Source organism: Arachis ipaensis, chromosome B10 (assembly GCF_059453495.1).
Source record: "Arachis ipaensis isolate K30076 ecotype BB chromosome B10, ASM5945349v1, whole genome shotgun sequence".
Lineage (NCBI taxonomy): Eukaryota > Viridiplantae > Streptophyta > Magnoliopsida > Fabales > Fabaceae > Arachis > Arachis ipaensis.
The window spans coordinates 54,386,879-54,394,710 of record NC_142435.1 but is presented as its reverse complement, the minus strand read 5'-3'; the positions used below and the strand labels follow the sequence as shown (position 1 = coordinate 54,394,710).

The following is a 7,832-nucleotide window of genomic DNA, read 5'->3' as shown; positions in this document are numbered from 1 at the left end:
ATATTGCTGGAAAGCCCTGGATGTCTACTTTTCAATACAATTGGAAGCGCGCCATTTTGAGTTCTTTAGCTCCCGAAAATCCATTTTGAGTGCAGGGTGATCAGAATCCAACAGCATCAGCAGTCCTTCTTCAACCTCTGAATCTGATTTTTGCTCAAGTCCCTCAATTTCAGCCAGAAAATACCTGAAATCACAGAAAAACACACAAACTCATAGTAAAGTCCAGATATGTGAATTTAACATAAAAACTAATGAAAACATCCCTAAAAGTAGCCAGATTCTACTAAAAACATACTAAAAACAATGCCAAAAAGCATATAAATTATCCGCTCATCACAACACCAAACTTAAATTGTTGCTTGTCCCCAAGCAACTGAAAATCAAATAGGATAAAAAGAAGAGAATATACTATAAATTCCAAACTATCAATGAAACATAGCTCCAATCAGATGAGCGGGACTTGTAGCTTTTTGCCTCTTGAATAGTTTTGGCATCTCACATTATCCATTGAAGTTCAGAATGATTGGCATCTATAGGAACTCAGAGTTCAGATAGTGTTATTGACTCTCCTAGTTTAGTATGATGATTATTGAACACAGCTATTTTATGAGTCTTGGCCATGGCCCTAAGCACTTTGTTTTCCAGTATTACCACCGGATACATAAGTGCCACAGACACATAATTGGGTGAACCTTTTCAGATTGTGACTCAGCTTTGCTAAAGTCCCTAATTAGAGGTGTCCAGGGTTCTTAAGCACACTCTTTTTTTGCTTTGGACCTTGACTTTAACCGCTCAGTCTCAAGTTTTCACTTGACACCTTCACGCCACAAGTACATGGTAAGGGACAGCTTGGTTTAGCCGCTTAGGCCAGGATTTTATTCCTTTAGGCCCTCCTATCCACTGATGCTCAAAGCCTTGGGATCCTTTTTATTTACCCTTGCCTTTTGGTTTTAAGGGTTATTGGCTTTTTGCTCTTGCCTCTTGGTTTTAAGAGCTTTTGGCTTTTTCTGCTTGCTTTTTCTTTTTTTTTCTTTCGCCTATTTTTTTTTTCTGCAAGCTTTGTTCTTTGCTACTTTTTCTTGCTTCAAGAATCATTTTTATGATTTTTCAGATTATCAAATAACATGTCTCATAGTAATCATTCTTTCAAGAGCCAACATATTTAACATTCTTAAACAACAACTTCAAAAGACATATGCACTGTTCAAGCATACATTCAGAAATCAGGAAGCATTGTCACCACATCAATATAATTAAACTAAGTTCAAGGATAAATTCGAAACTCATGTACTTCTTGTTCTTTTGAATTAAAACAGTTTTCATGTAAGAGAGGTGATGGATTCATAGGACATTCAAAACTTTAAGACAAAGTTACTAACTACTAATGATCATGTAATAAGACACAAACATAGATAAGCACTTTAATATAGAGAAAACGAAAAACAAAGAAAGTAAGAACAAGGAATGAGTCCACCTTAGTGATGGTGGCGTTTCCTTCTTGAGGAACCAATGATGTCCTTGAGATCTTCTATGTCTCTTCCTTGTCTTTGTTGCTCCTCCCTCATTGCTTTTTGATCTTCTCTTATTTCATGAAGGATGATGGAGTGCTCTTGATGTTCCACCCTTAGTTGTCCCATGTTGGAACTTAATTCTCCTAGGGAGGTGTTGATTTGCTCCCAATAGTTTTGTGGAGGAAGATGCATCCCCTGAGGTATCTCAGGGATCTCTTGATTTGCAGCCACATGTTCTACCACTAAGCTATAGACCCTTGAGATGAATCTTTCCATCTCCCATGACTTGGAGGTGGGAGCCTTTGTCTTCCCTTCCCCTTTTCTAGAGGTTTCTCCGGTCTTAGGTGCCATCTATAGTAATGGAAAAATAAAAAGCTTATACTATTACCACACCAAACATAGAATGTTGCTCGCCCTCGAGCAAAAGAAGAGAGAATAGAAGAAGAAGAAAAAGAAATGGAGGAGATGGAGGGATGTGTGTATGGATGTGAGTGGTGTATGGAAAGCAGAAGGGATGATCATGAATGGAGAGAGAGAGGGTGAGGTGGGTGGGGATCCTGTGGGGTCCACAGATCCTGAGATGTTCAAGGATTTACAACCTTGCACCAAATTAGGCATGTAAAATGCCCTTGCACACAACTCTGGGCGTTCAACGCCAGGTTGGTGCCCATTTTGGGCGTTCAACGCCCATTTGTTGCCCATTTATGGCGTTGAACGCTAGAACCATGCTTGTTCTGGGCGTTCAGCGCCCAGATGCTGCCCCTTTTGGGCGTTCAGCGCCCAGATACTGCCCATTTTGGGTGTTCAGTGCCAGAACCATGCTCTGTTCTGGCGTTGAACGCCAGACAGGTGCTTCCTCCAGTGTGTGATTTTTTTTTCTGCTGTTTTTGATTCCGTTTTCAATTTTTATATTTATTTTGTGACTCCACATGATCATGAACCTAAGAAAACATGAAAAACAAAAATAAAATAAACATTGGGTTGCCTCCCAACAAGCGCTTCTTTAATTTCAATAGCTTGACAGTGGGCTCTCATGGAGCCTCACAGATGTGCAGAGCTTTGTTGAGACCTCCCAACACCAAACTTAGAGTTTGGATATGGGGGTTTGACACCAAACTTAGAGTTTGGTTGTGGCCTCCCAACACCAAACTTAGAGTTTGACTGTGGGGGCTTTGGTTGACTCTGCTTTGAGAGAAGCTTTTTATGCTTCCTCTCCATGGATGCAGAGAGAGATCCTTGAGTTGTAAACACAAGGTTGTCCTCATTTATTTGAAGGATCAATTCTCCTCTGTCCACATCAATCACAGCTCTTGCTGTGGCTAGGAAAGGTCTTCCTAGGATGATGGATTCATCCTCTTCCTTTCCAGTATCCAGGACTATGAAATCAGCAGGGATGTAAAGGCCTTCAACCTTTACAAACACATCCTCTACTTGTCCATAAGCCTATTTTCTTGAATTGTCTGCCATCTCTAATGAGATTTTAGCAGCCTGCACCGCATAGATTCCCAGTTTCTCTATTACAGAGAGAGGCATGAGGTTTATTCCTGAACCAAGGTCACACAGAGCCTTAAAGATCATGGTGCCTATGGTACAAGGTATTATGAACTTTCCAGGATCCTGTCTCTTCTGAGGCAATGTCAGTTGATCCAGATCACTTAGTTCATTGGTGAACAAGGGAGGTTCATCTTCCCAAGTTTCAATACCAAATAATTTGGCATTTAGCTTCATGATTGCACCAAGGAACTTGGCAGCTTGCTCTTCAGTAACATCTTCATTCTCTTCAGAAGAGGAATACTCATCAGAGCTCATGAATGGCATAAAGAGGTTCAATGGAATCTCTATAGTCTCTAGATGAGTCTCAGATTCCTTAGGATCCTCAGAGGGAAGCTCCTTATTGATCATTGGACATCCCAGGAGGTCTTCCTCCTTCGGTTTCACGTCCTTCTCCTCTCTTGTGGGTTCGGCCATGGTAATTAATTCAATGGCCTTGCACTCTCCTTTTGGATTCTCTTCTGTATTGCTTGGGAGAGTACTAGGAGGGATTTTAGTGATCCTTTTACTCAGCTGGCCCACTTGTGCTTCCAAATTTCTAATGGAAGACCTTGTTTCATTCATGAAACTCACAGTGGCCTTAGATAGATCAGAGACTAAATTTACTAAGCTAGATAGATTCTGCTCAGAATTCTCTGTCTGTTGCTGAGTGGATGATGGAAAAGGCTTGCTATTGCTAAACCTGTTTCTTCCACCATTATTAAAGCCTTGTTGAGGCTTTTGATCCTTCCATGAGAGATTTAGGTGATTTCTCCATGATGGATTGTAGGTGTTTCCATATGGTTCACCCATGTATTTTAACTCTGCTATTGCAGGGTTCTCAGGATCATAAGCTTCTTCCTCAGAAGATGCCTCTTGAGTACTGTTGGTTGCAGCTTGCATTCCATTCAGACTCTGAGAAATCATATTGACTTACTGAGTCAATATTTTATTCTGAGCCAATATGGCATTCAGAGTATCAATTTCAAGAACTCCCTTCTTCATAGGTGTCCCATTATTCACAGGATTCCTCTCAGAGGTGTACATGAACTGGTTATTAGCAACCATGTCAATGAGTTCTTGAGCTTCTGCAGGCATTTTCTTTAGGTGAATGGATCCAATGACATCTTTGATAGCTCAGATACACCATCATAGAATATATCCAGGATGGTCCATTCTGAAAGCATGTCAGAAGGACACTTTTTGGTCAACTGTTTATATCTTTCCCAAGCTTCATAGAGGGATTCACCTTCTTTCTGTCTGAAAGTCTGAACATCCACTCTAAGCTTGCTCAGCTTTTGAGGAGGAAAGAACTTGGCTAAGAAAGCCGTGACCAGCTTATCCCAAGAGTTCAGGCTGTCTTTGGGTTGAGAATCCAACCACACTCTAGCTCTGTCTCTTACAGCAAAAGGGAAAAGCATGAGCCTGTAGACTTCAGGATCTACTCCATTAGTCTTAACAATATCACAGATCTGCAAGAATTCAGTTAAGAACTGAAAAGGATCTTCAGATGGAAGTCCATGAAACTTGCAGTTCTGTTGCATCAGAGAAACTAGCTGAGGTTTCAGCTCAAAATTCTTTGCTCTAATGGTAGGGATGGAGATGCTTCTTCCATGTAAATTGGAATTTGGTGCAGTAAATTCACCAAGCATTCTCCTTGCATTATTATTATTTTCGGCTGCCATCTCCTCTTCCTGTTCGAAAATTTTTGAAAGGTTATCTCTGGATTATTGTAGTTTAGCTTCTCTTAGTTTCCTCTTCAGAGTCCTTTCAGGTTCTGGATCTGCTTCAACAAGAATATTCTTGTCCTTGCTCCTGCTCATATGACAAAGAAGAGGGCACAGAAAAATAATAATAATAATAATAGGGATCCTTTATACCACAGTATAGAGGTTCCTGTGTGAGTGGAAGAAAGGAAGGGGACAACGAATGTAATGTAAGGAAAGAAACACAAGGGTGAGGAGAGCAGAGATGTGAGATGAGGAGATGTTAGTAGATGAATAAATAAATAGAATAAGATGAGAGAGGGAGAATTTCGAAAATAATTTTTGAAAAAGAGTTAGTGATTTTCGAAAATAGTTTTTGAAAAAGGTTAGTAGTTTTTTCGAAAATTAAAATAAAAAATTAAAATAATTAGTTAATTAAAAAAAATTTTTGAAAAAGAGGGAGATATTTTCGAAAATTAGAGAGAGAGAGTTAGTTAGGTAGTTTTGAAAAAGATAAGAAACAAACAAAAAGTTAGTTAGTTAGTTGAAACAAATTTTGAAAATCAATTTTGAAAAGATAAGTTAGGAAGTTAGAAAAGATATTTTGAAATCAAATTTTTGAAAAAGATATGATGAGAAGATATTTTTGAAAAGATATGATAGAAATTAGTTTTTTGAAAAAGATTTGATTTTTAAAATCACAATTAATGGCTTGATTCACAAGAAATCACAAGATATGATTCCAGAACTCAAAGTTTGAATCTTTCTTAACAAGTAAGTAACAAACTTGAAATTTTTGAATCAAAACATTAATTGTTATTGTTATTATCGAAAATTTGATATAAAAATAAGAAAAAGATTTTTGAAAAATATTTTTAGAATTTTCGAAAATAACTAAGAAAAATGGAAAAGATTTGATTTTTGAAAAAGATTTTGAAAAAGATAAGATTTTTAAATTGAAAATTTGATTTGACTCATAAAAACAACTAAATTTTAAAACTTTTTGAAAAAGTCAAATCTAATTTTCAAAATTTTAAGAGAGAAAAAGGGAAAGATATTTTTTTGATTTTTGAATTTTTATGATGAGAGAAAAAAACAAGAAAAATGATGCAATGCATGATTGTTATGGATCAAAACAATAAATGCATGGAAGAATGCTATGAATGTCAAGATGAACACCAAGAACGCTATGAAGAACATGATGAACATCAAGAACATATTTTTGAAAAATTTATATGCAACGAAAACATGCAAGACACCAAACTTAGAATTCTTTAATGCTTAGACACTAAGAATTCAAGAATGCATATGAAAAACACCATACAACACAAAACAAGAAAACATCAAGATCAAACAAGAAGACTTACCAAGAACAACTTGAAGATCATGAAGAACACTATGAATGTATGAATTTTCGAAAAAATGCAAGATGAATATGCAATTGACACCAAACTTATAACATGACTCAAGACTCAAACAAGAAACACAAGAATATATTTTTTTTTATTTTTATGGTTTTATGATTTTTTTTTGTATTTTCTTTTAATTTTTCGAAAATCATTTTGAAAAAATAAAAATAAGGATTCCAAAATTTTTAATATGAATTCCAGGAATCTTATGCTCTTTAGTCTAAAGCTCCAATCAAAGGGTCAGGCATGGCTTAATAGCCAGCCAAGCTTTAGTATGTAACTCAGACATGACACGTCTAACATGCCCTACAATCGTGGCTTTACAGCCAGACATGCTTTATGAAACACTAGAATTCATTCTTAAAAATTCTGAAGAAAAACATATTTTTGAAAACATTTTTATTTTTTTAAAAAAAAATTTTTTTTTTTTGAAAACTTTTTTTCGAAAACAAAGGAGAAATTTTTGAAAGATTTTTGAAAAATTTTTGAAAATAAAACAAAAAGAAAATTACCTAATCTGAGCAACAAGATGAACCGTCAGTTGTTCAAACTCAAACAATCCCCGGCAACGGTGCCAAAAACTTGGTGCGCAGAAATTGTGATTACACTTTTATTATGTAAAATTCATTGCTCTCTCTTTCCCTGGCAATGGCGCCAAAAAAACATGATGCCAATACCATGGTTCACAACTTCGCACAACTAACCAGCAAGTGCACTGGGTCGTCCAAGTAATACCTTACGTGAGTAAGGGTCGAATCCCACGGAGATTGTTGGTATGAAGCAAGCTATGGTCACCTTGTAAATCTCAGTCAGGCAGATATAAAATAGTAATGGGGTTTTCGAAATTAATTAATAAAAGAAGGATAGAAATACTTATGTAAATCATTGGTGAGAATTTCAGATAAGTGTATGGAGATGCAATCGTTCCTCTGAACCTCTGCTTTCCTGCTGTCTTCATCCAATCAGTCTTACTCCTTTCTATGGCTGGCTTTATGTAAGGATGTCACCGGTGCCAATGGCTACTTTCGATCTCTCTCGGGAAAATGGTCCAAATGCTCTGTCACAGCACGGCTAATCATCTGGAGGCATCACCCTTGTCGTTGGTTGCATCCTATTCCTCTCTGTGAAAAATGGTCCGATGCACTGTCACTGCATGGCTAATCATCTTGGAGGTTCTCGATCATACTGGAATAGGATTTACTATCCTTTTGCGTCTGTCACTACGCCCAGCACTCGCGAGTTTGGAGTTCGTCACAGTCATTCAATCCCGGAGTCCTACTCGGAATACCACGGACAAAGTTTAGACTTTCCAGACTCTCATGAATGCCGCCATCAATCTAGCTTATACCACGAAGATTCTGATTAAGAGATCTAAGAGATACTCATTCAATCTAATGTAGAACGGAAGTGGTTGTCAGGCACGCATTCATAGGGAATGATGATGATTGTCACGTTAATCACTTTCAGGTTGAAGTGCGAATGAATATCTTAGAAGTGAAATAAGATGAATTGAATAGAAAACAGTAGTACTTTGCATTAATCTTTGAGGAACAGCAAAGCTCCACACCTTAATCTATGGAGTGTAGAAACTCTACCGTTAAAGATACATAAGTGAAAGGTCCAGGCATGGCTGAATGGCCAGCCCCTCTGATCTAAGAACCAGGCATCCAAAGATG

At 37.4% G+C, this 7,832-nt stretch overlaps 1 non-coding gene across 1 annotated transcript; it reads left to right on the top strand.

The window, feature by feature from the left end:
* Positions 1-4,222: 4,222 nt before the first annotated feature.
* LOC148580088 (small nucleolar RNA R71) lies at positions 4,223-4,330 on the top strand. The gene has a single exon (XR_015896474.1). It is a non-coding gene; the product is annotated as a small nucleolar RNA R71 (small nucleolar RNA).
* The last annotated feature ends 3,502 nt before the right edge of the window (positions 4,331-7,832 follow it).